The sequence below is a fragment of the Lacerta agilis genome, chromosome 1 (assembly GCF_009819535.1).
Source record: "Lacerta agilis isolate rLacAgi1 chromosome 1, rLacAgi1.pri, whole genome shotgun sequence".
In the NCBI taxonomy this organism is placed as follows: Eukaryota; Metazoa; Chordata; class Lepidosauria; order Squamata; family Lacertidae; genus Lacerta; species Lacerta agilis.
The window spans coordinates 3,961,636-3,976,770 of record NC_046312.1 but is presented as its reverse complement, the minus strand read 5'-3'; positions in this window follow the sequence as shown (position 1 = coordinate 3,976,770).

Sequence of the window (15,135 nt, the reverse complement as noted above, 5' to 3'; positions counted from 1 at the left end):
ACATCATTTCAGTTTAGTACACATGTACATTACCTAATCTAATACGCATGCGCGATAAGCATTTCTAACTGAACCTTGGTTCTCACCAATCTGTTACATCTTCGTTAGTTTGCGTGCATGGGAATCTGTGTTAGGCCTTTGTTCTAAGTATCAACTTATGTTCTAGCTTATGAATGTGATTGACGTATTTGCTGTCCTTCTTTCCCTGTAGGGAAGGTCTCTTGCAAAGAATCATCAGTTTCCTTAAAGCAACAGGTTACCATAGCATTTCTATTATAAGCATATTCAATGATTTATTGGGGTTCACATTATCATATTCATTGTGGCCCCTTTGGGCCACTGCTACACTTTCTTTACAGTCACTTTCTGTTCCGGAAAACTAGTTTGAATCCCTGCTATATTAGTTGACTTTCCTCTATCTCTTTGCATCTTCAACATTGTCTCTTAAGTGACAAATATTCTGTATTGATTTATTAAAATCATTTTTTCCCATTTATATCTGTGAGATTAATCTAAGCACAACCAAGTATTGTTTGTTTGTGTTTTACTATACTGTATATCTTTTAGTGTGGTACTACCTACACTTTGGAACTCCCTGCCTCTTGATAACCAAGCCTCCCCACAGATCTAGAAAGCTGGTGTGCGTTTTGGTTTTATAGAAATCGTAGAGTTCTATATGTGTAAGTAAAGCATAGATCCTGACACTGCAGTCTCGGCTGTGTCTCATTCCAAGGACACCAAACCTTGGGCAAGTGCCTGGAACCCCTGCAATCTCCTACTGCTTGGATAATGGGGTGGTGTGAAACACCAATTTTAATTTTCTGAATGTTTTAATTGCTTTTACTAATAATTGTATTGTTCTTTTTGTAAAGTGCTCTGAACGGTTCCCCCCCCCCAATCAAGCGGTATACACATTTTTTGGAATAAATAAATATTATATTATTAATCACTATCATCATCATCAACATTATCATTACTACCACTACTACTAAAATATTAAGTCATAGTAATGAATATGATTGTGTCTGATGCTTTACAGAGGAACCAAAATCAAGTAGCTCTGCCCCAAATTAATAATAACAATAATAATAATAATAATAATAATAATAATAATAATAATATATTTATACCCTGCCCATCTGGCTGTTACAGTTTAAAAACCACTAAAAGTATTTCCCTTCTCCAATACTGGCATCTTTCTTGTTTGTGGGAGAAGAGCCATCGCTAAACGCAAAATGAAAACACTCCCCCCCCCCTTCTTGAGCCCCAGCATGTCATTTTTGGTGTTTTTCACCCTACATTATTTCTCCGTATTGGTGAGTCATCTTCCAGTGCTTTGGTGACTCAGCTTCTTGGCGTGGGGAACCCCCAGACGCACATTTGCCTACGAGGGACACACCCAGGAAATCACTTCCACGGCCAGCGACACCACGGCTCCATCTGCTTCCCCATCTGCAAGAGGAAAGGATTCATATATGGAGTTCTCAAGACATTCCAGAAACCAGTAGCCCAGGGGTGGGGATCCTGCTGCAACGAACATCCATGCAAGCCTTTGGGAGGCAGAGACGCAAGACGGCATCCGAGTAGGGAGGGAACGAAAGAGGGACAAAGGCCTGCACAACCCCTGACCATCCTTCAAGGCACCCAAGGGTGCTATGGCCCACTGGTTGAAAGCCACTGATTTAGAGCATTTCTACCCTGCTATTTAAGCCAAAATCACTTCCAGGGTGACTTAAATATGGTCCCTACCCATGGCCGGATTTAGGATTGATGAGGCCCTAAGCTACTGAAAGTAATGGGGCCCTTGAGATGTCCAGCTGTCCTTTGCCAACAACAAATTGTTGCTGTCTTTTGTGTTGAATATATGCTATATATGGTAATTTGTGGACCCAAATTTGCACATAACAAAATACGTATTTTATCAAAGTAATTGATACTTGTTGTTGTTCAGTCGTTCAGTCGTGTCCGACTCTTCGTGACCCCATGGACCAGAGCACGCCAGGCACGCCTATCCTTCACTGCCTCCCGCAGTTTGGCCAAACTCATGTTAGTAGCTTCGAGAATACTGTCCAACCATCTCATCCTTTGTCGTCCCCTTCTCCTTGTGCCCTCCATCGTTCCCAACATCAGGGTCTTTTCCAGGGAGTCTTCTCTTCTCATGAGGTGGCCAAAGTACTGGAGCCTCAACTTCAGGATCTGTCCTTCTAGTGAGCACTCAGGGCCGATTTCCTTGAGAATGGATAGGTTTGATCTTCTTGCAGTCCATGTGACTCTCAAGAGTCTCCTCCAGCACCATAATTCAAAAGCATCAATTCTTCGGCGATCAGCCTTCTTGATGGTCCAGCTCTCACTTCTGTACATTACTACTGGGAAAACCATAGCTTTAACTATACGGACCTTTGTTGGCAAGGTGATGTCTTTGCTTTTTAAGATGCTGTCTAGGTTTGTCATTGCTTTTCTCCCAAGAAGCAGGCGTCTTCTAATTTCGTGACTGCTGTCACCATCTGCAGTGATCATGGAACCCAAGAAAGTGAAATCTCTCACTGCCTCCATTTCTTCCTCTTCTATTTGCCAGGAGGTGATGGGACCAGTGGCCATGATCTTAGTTTTTTTGGTGTTGAGCTTCAGACCATATTTTGCGCTTTCCTCTTTCACCCTCATTAAAAGGTTCTTCAATTCCTCCTCACTTTCTGCCATCAAGGTTGTATCATCAGCATATCTGAGGTTGTTGATATTTTTTCCGGCAATCTTAATTCCGGTTTGGGATTCATCCAGCCCAGCCTTTCTCATGATGAATTCTGCATATAAGTTAAATAAGCAGGGAGACAATATACAGCCTTGTCGTACTCCTTTCCCAATTTTGAACCAATCAGTTATTCCATATCCAGTTCTAACTGTAGCTTCTTGTCCCAAATAGAGATTTCTCAGGAGACAGATGAGGTGATCCGGCACTCCCATTTCTTTAAGAACTTTCCATAGTTTGCTGTGGTCGACACAGTCAAATGCTTTTGCGTAGTCAATGAAGCAGAAGTAGATGTTTTTCTGGAACTCTCTAGCTTTCTCCATAATCCAGCACATGTTTGCAATTTGGTCTCTGGTTCCTCTGCCCCTTCGAAATCCAGCTTGCACTTCTGGGAGTTCTCGGTCCACGTACTGCTTAAGCCTGCCTTGTAGAATTTTAAGCATAACCTTGCTAGCGTGTGAAATGAGTGCAATTGTGCGGTAGTTAGAGCATTCTTTGGCACTGCCCTTCTTTGGGATTGGGATGTAAACTGATCTTCTCCAATCCTCTGGCCACTGCAGAGTTTTCCAAACTTGTTGGCATATTGAGTGTAGCACCTTCACAGCATCATCTTTTAGGATTTTAAATAGTTCAGCTGGAATATCATCACTTCCACTGGCCTTGTTGTTAGCAAGGCTTTCTAAGGCCCATTTGACTTCACTCTCCAGGATGTCTGGCTCAAGGTCAGCAACCACACTACCTGGGGTGTATGAGACCTCTATATCTTTCTGGTATAGTTCCTCTGTGTATTCTTGCCACCTCTTCTTGATGTCTTCTGCTTCTGTTAGGTCCTTTCCACTTTTGTCCTTAATTGTGGTAATCTTTGTACGAAATGTTCCTTTCATATCTCCAATTTTCTTGAACAGATCTCTGGTTTTTCCCATTCTGTTATTTTCCTCTATTTCTTTGCATTGCTCGTTTAGAAAGGCCCTCTTGTCTCTCCTTGCTATTCTTTGGAAATCTGCATTCAATTTCCTGTATCTTTCACTATCTCCCTCACATTTTGCTTGCCTTCTCTCCCCCGCTATTTTTAAGGCCTCATTGGACAGCCACTTTGCTTTCTTGCATTTCTTTTTCATTGGGATGGTTTTCGTTGCTGCCTCCTGTATAATGTTACGAGCCTCCATCCACAGTTCTTCAGGCACTCTATCCACCAAATCTAAGTCCTTAAACCTGTTTTTCACTTCAACTGTGTATTCATAAGGAATTTGATTTAGATTGTATCTTACTGGCCCAGTGGTTTTTCCTACTTTCTTCAATTTAAGCTGGGATTTTGCTATAAGAAGCTGATGATCAGAGCCACAGTCAGCTCCAGGTCTTGTTTTTGCTGAGTGTATAGAGCTTCTCCATCTTTGGCTGCAGAGAATATAATCAATCTGATTTCGATGTCGCCCATCTGGTGATGTCCATGTGTAGAGTCGTCTCTTGTGTTGTTGGAAAAGAGTGTTTGTGATGACCAGCTTGTTCTCCTGACAGAACTCTATTAGCCTTTGCCCTGCTTCATTTTGAACTCCAAGGCCAAACTTGCAAGTTGTTCCTTTTATCTCTTGACTCCCTACTTTAGCATTCCAATCCCCTATAATGAGAAGAACATCCTTCTTTGGTGTCATTTCTATAAGGTGTTGTAAGTCTTCATAGAATTGGTCAATTTCAGTTTCTTCAGCACTGGAAGTTGGTGCATAAACTTGGATTACTGTGATGTTAAAAGGACTGCCTTGGATTCGTATCGAGATCAATCTATCATTTTTGAAATTGCATCCCAGTACAGCTTTCGCCACTCTTTTGTTGACTATGAGGGCCACTCCATTTCTTTTACGGGATTCCTGCCCGCAGTAGTAGATATGATAGTCATCTGAACTGAATTCGCCCATTCCCGTCCATTTTAGTTCACTGATGCCTAGGATGTCAATGTTTATTCTTGCCATCTCATTTTTGACCACATCCAGCTTACCAAGGTTCATGGTTCTTACATTCCAGGTTCCTATGCAATACTTTTCTTTACAGCATTGGACTTTCCTTTCGCTTCCAGGCATATCCGCAACTGAGTGTCCTTTCGGCTTTGGCCCAGCCGCTTCATCAGCTTTGGATCTACTTGTACTTGTCCTCCGCTCTTCCCCAGTAGCATGTTGGACGCCTTCCGACCTGAGGGGCTCATCTTCCAGCGTCATATCTTTTATATGCCTGTTGTCTTTGTCCATGGAGTTTTCTTGGCAGGGATACTGGAGTGGGTTGCCAGTTCCTCCTCCAGGTGGATCACGTTTGGTCCAAACTCTCCACTATGACCTGTCCATCTTGGGTGGCCCTGCACGGCATAGCTCATAGCTTCCCTGAGTAATTCAAGCCCCTTCGCCACGACAAGGCAGTGATCCATGAAGGGGAGTAATTGATACAGAAAGGAGCAAACCAGTGATATTTTAGGGAGCCGGCTAGCAGGCGGGGCCCATGACTTACACCATAGGAGCCTACACAACACAAAAACATTGTTGCTGTATGTAGATTTTACTTACTATTTGTTTTTTATCTTATATTTTGGAAATGTACATGCAGTTTTTCCTCCCTGCAAATTTTTTGGATGTCCCCAAGAGAGTGGGGCCCTAAGCTATAGCAGGCTTGTTTAGCTTGTACGTAAATCCGGCACTGTCCCTACCCACAGGTTTGCAATCTGGAAAAAAAAAAAAACATTGCACACAAGTGATAAGGGACAGGGAGAGAAGAGGGAAATCAAAATCAAAACTCAGGCACCATAGAATCTGAGAACCATCGAACTGTAGAGCTGGAAGGGACCCCCGAGGGTCATCTAGCCCAGCCCCCTGCAATGCAACTAAAGCTCCCACGGCAGGTGGCCACCCAACTTTTCTCCTCTCTTCTTTATTTGTGCTTTTATCTTGTGAACTGCCCTGAGATGTTTCGATGAAGGGCGGGGTACAAATAAAATAAATGAATAAATAGAATAAACCTCTGCTTCAAATCCTCGAATGAACCAGAGTCCCACCCGTTTCTAAATAGCCTCCCCCCCCCATTGACCCTGATGCAGCTGGGCCTTCAGCAAAGGTGATGGAGTGAGCTCTGCTTCCTCTCTCTCCCCCAGGGGACAGCTGAGGGGAGAGGGGACCTGATGGGGCTGGCCTGTCTCAGCAGAACGGATGGAGGAATCTCCGATAAGATCGGCCAAGGGGCTGAGGGTGGGGGGCAAAGAGAGAGAGACCCCAATGCTCCTGCTGATTCTCAGCCATGGCCTCTCTCCCTCCGCCTTGACCATGGGTAGGCAAACTAAGGCCCGGGGGCCGGATCTGGCCCAATCGCCTTCTAAATCCGGCCCGCGTGTTTTTACATGAGTAGAATGTGTGCTTTTATTTAAGATGCATCTCTGGGTTATTTGTGGGGCCTGCCTGGTGTTTTTACATGAGTAGAATGTGTCCTTTTATTTAAAATGCATCTCTGGGTTATTTGTGGGGCCTGCCTGGTGTTTTTACATGAGTAGAATGTGTCCTTTTATTTAAAATGCATCTCTGGGTTATTTGTGGGGCCTGCCTGGTGTTTTTACATGAGTAGAATGTGTGCTTTTATTTAAAATGCATCTCTGGGTTATTTGTGGGGTCTGCCTGGTGTTTTTACATGAGTAGAATGTGTCCTTTTATTTAAAATGCATCTCTGGGTTATTTGTGGGGCCTGCCTGGTGTTTTTACATGAGTAGAATGTGTCCTTTTATTTAAAATGCATCTCTGGGTTATATGTGGGGCCTGCCTGGTGTTTTTACATGAGTAGAATGTGTGCTTTTATTTAAAATGCATCTCTGGGTTATTTGTGGGGTCTGCCTGGTGTTTTTACATGAGTAGAATGTGTGCTTTTATTTAAAATGCATCTCTGGGTTATTTGTGGGGCCTGCCTGGTGTTTTTACAGGAGTAGAATGTGTGCTTTTATTTAAAATGCATCTCTGGGTTATTTGTGGGCATAGGAATTCGTTCATGCCCCCCCCAATATAGTCTGGCCCCCCACAAGGTCTGAGGGACAGTGGACCGGCCCCCTGCTGAAAAAGTTTGCTGACCCCTGGCCTTGACTCTCCTTGGTAGGGCAGACAGCCTAGTCGCTGGCACCCCACCCATCGCAGTGCTCCCTTCTGAGTCAGAGTGTTTAGCACCGTCCAGGGTAGCCACCGGATGCAGAAGAGGAGGAATGACTCTTGGATGTTATTGACACCAGTCTTTTGGATATACGAAGCACACCCAATTTCGCAAGTTTGGTTTTGGCGGAAATCATGTCACCCCCATCAACTATGTTTGTGTTCTGTTTTGGAGACGGGCGTCTGGAGCTGCAATACTCTGCGGCTTTGTCTAACTTCATCTGTCAGATATTTCCCCCCTGCAACTGATTTCCTTCAATGCAAAAGCTTTCTGCGAGCCTTGGGGGAAATCCGAAGAACGCAGGATGCAAAAAGAGGCTGCTGGATCAAGCCAGCTCCCACCATCATTTCTGACCGTCGGCCATGATGTTGTTCTTCGTATATAAAGCCCTTAGCAACTTGAGATCAGTTGGCTTGCAGATCACCTTACTAGGAGAAAGGTGAAATGGCTGGCGTATCCTTCCCAGTCTCCTGATGCTGGGTTGAACGACGAGAAGCTTCTGTCGGCTGCCATCTTGAGTTCCTTGCAGGGTGGATTGGATTTAAATCAAACTGATTGAAATCACGATTTAAATCACTAGTCAGTAAGGCTCAGGGTGGATTTAAATTTTAAAAAATCCGATTTAAATTTTAAAAAAATCCGATTTAAATAAAAAAATCGCATTTCCCCCCAAAGTGTACGTTGGATGCCAACGACAACGTACACTTTGGAACTCCCTGCCTATTGACACCAGGCAGGCGCCTTCACTGTGCTCTTTTTGGAACCTGCTTCATATATATACTATGAATATAATGTGTGTGTGTGTGTGTGTGTGTGTGTGTGTGTGTGTGTGTAATACTTTAAAATATGTTTTAACTATATTTTATTGATAATTTTGATGTTTTTGATACCTCTACCTGGGCAGCCCTGAGTGTTCACTGGAAGGGCAGATCCTGAAGTTGAGGCTCCAGTACTTTGGCCACCTCATGAGAAGAGAAGACTCCCTGGAAAAGACCCTGATGTTGGGAAAGATGGAGGGCACAAGGAGAAGGGGACGACAGAGGACGAGATGGTTGGACAGTGTTCTCAAAGCTACCATCATGAATCTGACCAAATTGCGAGAGGCAGTGCAGGATAGGGGTGCCTGGCGTGCTCTGGTCCATGGGGTCACGAAGAGTCGGACACGACTGAACGACTGAACAACAACAACAACAACAACCTGGGCAGCCTGGCTATTCCTTTTGAGATCCTTGAGACAGGATTTGAGCAAAGAGACATTGGAGAGCTTTTCCCATTTCCTTCCTCCTTGTAGAGAAATATTGGAGGTCCATTTGGGAGAGTCAAAATGGCTCCAGGATTGCTCTCCTGTACTATTTCAGACACGTGGTTGATATACTTATGTGTGTGTTTGCCTTGTAGATTTATGAACATATGATTTATATATATGAGACGTTAGTATTACTGTAACACCACCCTATCCATTCCTCATCCTAAATTACCTTTCTGAGGGTTTTTTTTGGGGGGGGGGGTTGGAAGGAAAAAGGACTAACAGATTATTTCTGAGAGGAAGTGGTGAGATTCAATCTGCAACAGCAAGTATTTCAAAGATAACAATCATGCAAAAATCCAGGACGGAATTTGACGTGCCAGGATTTTCCATAAAGCAAAATTCCCTTAGGGAAAAAATAAACTGTGGGAATCACACCAGGGTGGGGTGGGGTGAGTGTGGGTCTGTGTAGGAATCAGGAAATACCATGAGATTCTGTAGAGGAGGAAGTTTACATTAACTCAAACCACATCGACCCAAATGCGTCTGTTGCAAGTTTCTGCCTCTTCCAGATTGCAGGAAATGGCCTTTGATGTCAGCTGCGTTGACCATCCTTTGCATTTCAAGGCTAAGCTCCTTGGAAAGCTCCCTCAAACAGTGAGAAGAAAGTCATCTCCCCATACACCTTGAAATTGTCCAGAAAGATGCCTTTGATCTTGTCTTTCCAAGGACCTCCGGGGGGAAAAGAATCACACGACATCCTGACAACAGCCCTGCAGAGTGCCAGTGTGGTGTAGTGGTTAAGAGCGGTGGTCTCGTAATGTGGTGAACCGGGTTCGCGTCTCCGCTCTTCCACATGCAGCTGCTGGGTGACCTTGGGATAGTCACACTTCTCTGAAGTCTCTCAGCCCCACTCACCTCACAGAGTGTTTGTTGTGGGGGAGGAAGGGAAAGGAGAATGTGAGCCGCTTTGAGACTCCTTCGGGTAGTGAAAAGCGGGAAATCAAATCCAAACTCTTCTTCTTCTTCTTCTTCATGGCCGAACAAGGAGTTGAACCTGGGTCTCCCCGGGTCACAGCCCAGCACATGCTTCCATTCGCTATCCACATCTACAGTCTATCCCTCCAGCTCCTTTCCCAGAACTGGCTTGGTGACATGGAGATCAGCCCATCTCTAGGTGGTGCTGTTTACACTCTAGTGATGTTGTCATGCAAAATGCTAAGGAGGGTCCAGAGCACTTGCTTTGGCATAAACTGTCAAGTAAATGCAATGTCAGCAGCAAGAAGGAAAAGAAAAGGACCACACCCAGCCCTCTAAACCAGGAAGAATTCGCCGAATGAATAGATTCAATAGGAGATCCATTAGTGCAGACTTGGTTAACCTGGTGCCCTTCAAACATTTCATATGAAGAGCCTGCTGGATTAGGCCAATGGCTCATTTAGTCCAGCATCCTGCTCTCAAAGATACCTGTAGGAAACCCAGAAGCAGGATTCAAGCACTAGAGTCCTCTCATTGCCTATGGTTTCCAGAAACTGGTATTCAGAAGCTGATGCTAATAATAATAATAATAATAATAATAATAATAATAATAATGGTACCCTTGGGATCCCTTCCATACCTGTACAATTCTGCGACCAATTGCCACTTGCACCGTGCATTCGCTCACCTGCTTGCCTGCTGTTCTGTCATCCCCCTGGAGTTGGCATGGCTGCCTTGCAAACTGCAGCTTGACGACACCCTTACGTTTTATGTATATAGGAAGAAAGCTCTGTACAGTGGTACCTCGGTTCTCAAACTTAATACGTTCCAGAAGTCCGTTCCAAAACCAAAGCATTCCGAAACCAAGGCGTGCTTTCCCGTAGAAAGTAATGCAAAATGGATTAATCCGTTCCAGACTTTTAGAAACAACCCCTAAAATGTCAATTTAACATGAATTTCACTATCTAACGAGACCATTGATCCAGAAAAGGAAAGCAAGAATCAATGTACTGTACTATAAAATAAATAAGACAGTATTGTAGATGGTAAAAATTAAAAATATTTTCCCCCCTTACCTGCACTGATGATAGTCATTGTTTAGATGGGGGGCTTTTATCCATTTACAGAGTCAGTCAGTCAATCAATCAATCAATCAATCAATCAATCAGTCAGTCAGTCAGTCAGGAGCTGAACTGGGTTCCACACAGTCACAAAAACCAATTAACCGAAAAAGCCTCAAAAACACAAAATAAATAGCAAATACAAAAGCGCCAAACTGAATGCATTCTGGAAGTCCGCTTGACTTCCGAAATGTTCGAAAACCAAGGCGCAGCTTCTGATTGGTGCAGGCGTCCCGGAAACAACAGCTGACAGCTGCATCGGACGTTCGGCTTCCGAAAAACATTCGAAAATCGGACCACTTCTGGGTTTTCGGCGTTTGGGAACCAAGGCGTTCGAGAACCAAGGTACCACTGTATTGCTCTCTGCTAAGGATGAAGAGGTGTGTTTTTCAATGTATTTCCCATGGGCAGTTTGCCTGAAAAGTTTTTTTCCTAGAGGGATAGGGGGGGTTAGTTAGTTTGCTTTTCGGTTCATTCTTTTTTGTTACTTCAATGCAAATGGGAAGGGAAGACTAGCAGTTGGGAGTGGGTTTGCGGTGGCAGAGAGAGATTTGCGGCCACCGGGCTCCCTCCAAACCCCTGGAAGCTGCTTCCAGTGTGTCATCTGGCAGGGGAAATGTTGTGACAGTTGAGCCAGGAAACGTTTCCTGGAGAGGGGACAGTGCAAGGCCTCCTGATATGTGCCCAAACAGCACCTGTAGGACAAAATATTGCTACATGGCACATTCCACCAACTTGATATATATGGAGAGGCAATTCAGTGCAAGTCCCCACCCCCCCCACCCCCCGGAAGTATTTTTATTAAAGATTTCTTGATTTACAAAAGTATGTGCAATGTCTCTCGTATTTTTCCCCATGTATCATTTTTACAAATCAGTTTCATTTGTTGAGACATTGGGAAGAAAAGCGGGAAAGAGGTGGGGGGGGGAAGCTGGGGGGGGGTGTTGGGTGAGGATGTTTCTGTTTTACTTAATATCAGGGGCGTAGCGAGGGGGGCGGGCCGCCCCGGGTTCCATAATGGAGGGGATGACAAATTATCAAGGAACAATTTTTTTTTGAAATTTTTTTTTAATGCCTGCTCCGAAGGTCTTACTATACTAGGGATTATATAGGCTTTGTTATTTGAGCTTTTACTTTTTGAAAGCAAAGGATCCGTCCATCCTGTTTGCAGCCTTTAAACCACAATTTTCTAGCGAGTCTCGATCATCTGCTGACACAAGACAAAAGTGAAGAAGGAGCCTCCCAGACCCTCCTTTTGCCTCTGGCACCGACCTGATAAAGATGCTCATTTTTTTAAGCTGAGGGGGAGTGAGAATGTTTATGCCTCTTAACTTTCCCATCGTCAGTCCGGGGCCAGGAAAGGTCCTCCTAGATCCGACCGACCACCAAGGTCCTCTCCCTGGGGCAGTGCAAAGGGGCCACTTTCTAAGCCAGGGGTCAGGAACCTGCGGCTCTGGAGCCGCATGCGGCTCTTTCGCGGCCCTGCCGCGGCTCCGGGGCGGCTGCCTGGGGCGCGGAGTGGTGGGGGCACTGCGCCTGAGAACTCCTCGGCCGGAGGGAAGACGCGCCAGCCCTGCCCGTGATGGAGGGGCGGTTTGCAGGGGGGAGAGAGAGAGGGAGGGAGGGGGCAGCCGGGGGGAGGCGCGGGGGGCGGGGCCTGGTGCGACGGCGGCAGCGCAGTTGGCGGAGCGGAGCGGGGCCGTCCCCGCCGTGGCCCGCCACTGTGAGCGCGCAACAGGCGCTCCTCCTTCGGCTCCGGGGCGGCTGCCTGTGGCGCGGAGTGGTGGGGGCACTGCGCTGCGCTCCTGGCCCGCCTGGGCTGCGCCCGCCGCGCCGTCCTCCTGACCCGCCGCGCCTGCCCGCTTCCTTCCTTGGAGTGTCGGGCCCGGCGGGCGGCTGGGGTGTCCTTGTGGGGCTTGGCTCCGTTGCGCCTTCCCCGCCCCCGGAGAGGCGGGCGGGCGGGGGACCTTCCCGGCGTCGGTCGCCGGATGGTGCTGCTGCCGCCTCCGCCTGGCTTTGCTGCTCTGCCTCGCCGTCCGGCGCCTCTTTGGCAGCGGGATCCGGGGGGCGCCCGGGGGCCCGGCCGGGACTCGGAGCCTTCCTGCGCCGCCGTGCAACAGGAAGGCCGGGCGGCGGCGGCGAAAACGTCCGGGCTGCTTCTGAAACCTCCGCCAACCGGTGCTTCGCCAGCGCTCGCTGCGGGCGGTGTACATGCTCAACGATGGCCCCAAGGGCGGCTCGGGGGCCCGGAGCCCCGAGGCCGGCGCGCTGCAGAGCCTGGCGCGATCCCCCCCCCAAAAAAACCTGTTTTTTGCTTTTTGGCTTTTTGCCTTGCTCTCCCACCCCCCCTCTTTTTTTTCCTCCCCTCCTTTTTTAATCCAAGGGGAGAAATCCCATTTTTAAAACAAAGAAACAAACGAAAAATAAACAAACACCCCCCACAGCTGCTGCAGCCACTCTATTTGAATTTTTATTATTACCCTTTTCTCCCTCTATCCCCCCTTTTTCTTTTCTCTTCCCCTTTTGTTTTTGTTTTCAAAAAAAGGAAAAAGAAGAAAAAGATTTTCACCCTTTATTTTTATTTTTTAAACTACTACATATTTTTAATAGATATTCTCCCCACCCCACCCCACCCCCAGTTTATATTTTTCCACCCCACTTTTCCATTCCCACCCCCCTTTTTCTTTCTTTATTAATTCGCTTGCCAACCTATCTTAGAGGGGGAAGCCCTCTCTCCCACCCACCACACCCCCAATTTATATTTTTCCACCCCACTTTTCCATTCCCACCCCCCTTTTTCTTTCTTTATTAATTCGCTTGCCAACCTATCTTAGAGGGGGAAGCCCTCTCTCCCACCCACCACACCCCCAATTTATATTTTTCCACCCCACTTTTCCATTCCCACCCCCCTTTTTCTTTCTTTCTTAGTTCGCTTGCCAACCTATCTTAGAGGGGGAAGCCCTCTCTCCCACCCACCACACCCCCCCAAAACAACTTTGAGCTGAACCCCAAAAAACGGGGGTAGATCACTGCTGAAAGTAGATCACAGTTTCTTGGGAGTTGGCCACCCCTGGTATAAGACATGTAACTAGAATAAAAATTTTAAAAAACCAAGCAAATAATTGTAATAACTACTGTAATAAAGCACTGCTATAATTATATATAATTTCCCTAAAATTTTGGTTTCATTCGCCTTTCCGTGCTGAAATGTCACAACCTGAAGGACCATGGCTTGCCCCCCCCCTAGTTTTGATCCTGGGTATGCCCCTGAGTCAATGCAAAAAAGTAAGAACTTATTCTTGTTGTTTTTACTAATTATACTTTGCATTGGCTCCTATACGTTATTTATTATTATTGCATTAAGGTAAGAAACAATATATGCAGCGTTATATTTGTTTTAAATGTCGCAATGGTTTTGCGGCTCCCAGGTTTTTTTTTTCCTTTGGAAACGGGTCCAAGTGGCTCTTTGTGTCTTAAAGGTTGCAGACCCCTGTTCTAAGCAATGAAAAGAACCGGTTAAAATGTAGGGGGGCGTAGAAAGAAAGCTCCGAACTGGACAGCTTTGTGGGGAGATGGTTCAATTCTGCACCATGAGCCATCCTTGGATTGAGCTCTTCTCTAAAAATTGTGCCTGCATTTGTTTTTGTGTGTGCGTTCAAGCAAACAAAGAAAAACAAGACTTTAGAGAGACCTTCTGGTTTTGGACTCCCAGCTCCCATGGAGATTTGCAAAATGGTATATAAAAAAATGCATATTTTAGGAGACACGCAGACGAAAGCCCTGGTCAATTTTTACGTGAGGAATTGAATAGAAAGAAGCAAAGAGATGTGGAAATGAGGCAGACTGGAAAAATGAGAAACTGGAGTGGGTGGGAGGGAGGGGTGGAAATAGAAACCATTCACAAGAATTATAGAATTGTGGAGTTGGAAGGGAACCAGGGGGTCATCTAGTCCAACCCCCTGCAAAGGCAGGAACCACAGTCAATCACAGACTTGACCTGCCAAGGAACAGGGCTTCCTTGGAAAAATCTCTGGTTTTGCCCATTACTTGTTGAAGTAGACAGGAAGGCTCGTTGGCATCTACATCCTTTAGTCAGCAGTGGGAGCTTTGTATGCAAGTGTGGAACCTGGAACTTGGCCTTTGGGGAGAATTTCCAGCTTAATTTTTATGCCCAGGGCTGATGCTACACTTGGAGGCATTGTCCTTGTAAACGAGATGGGCAGAAGGCAGACTGTTCTCCTAGAAACTTACAGAGCCAGACCATTGGTTCATCTCACTTAGTCTTGTCTCCGAGTCTCAGTTCAAGAAGGATACTGACAAGCTGGAAGGTGTCCAGAGGAGGGCAACCAAAATGGTCCAAGGCCTGGAAACGATGCCTTATGAGGAACGGCTTAGGGAGCTGGGTATGTTTAGCCTGGAGAAGAGAAGGTTAAGGGGTGATATGATAGCCATGTTCAAATATATCAAAGGATGTCATCTAGAGGAGGGAGAAAGGTTGTTTTCTGCTGCTCCAGAGAAGCGGACACGGAGCAATGGATTCAAACTACAAGCAAGAAGATTCCACCTAAACATTAGGAAAAACTTCCTGACAGTAAGAGCTGTTTGACAGTGGAATTTGCTGCCCAGGAGTGTGGTGGAGTCTCCTTCTTTGGAGATCTTTAAGCAGAGTCTTGACAGCCATCTGTCAGGAATGCTTTGATGGTGTTTGCTGCTTGGCAGGGGGTTGGACTGGATGGCCCTTGGGGTCCCTTCCAACTCTAAGATTCTATGATTCTATGAACCCTACCTGGAGATGCCAGCAGGGACTGAACATGAGACTTTCTGAATGCAAGGCAGCTTCTCTGCCACTGAGCTATAGCACTCCTCTTCAAAAATAATGGAAACAT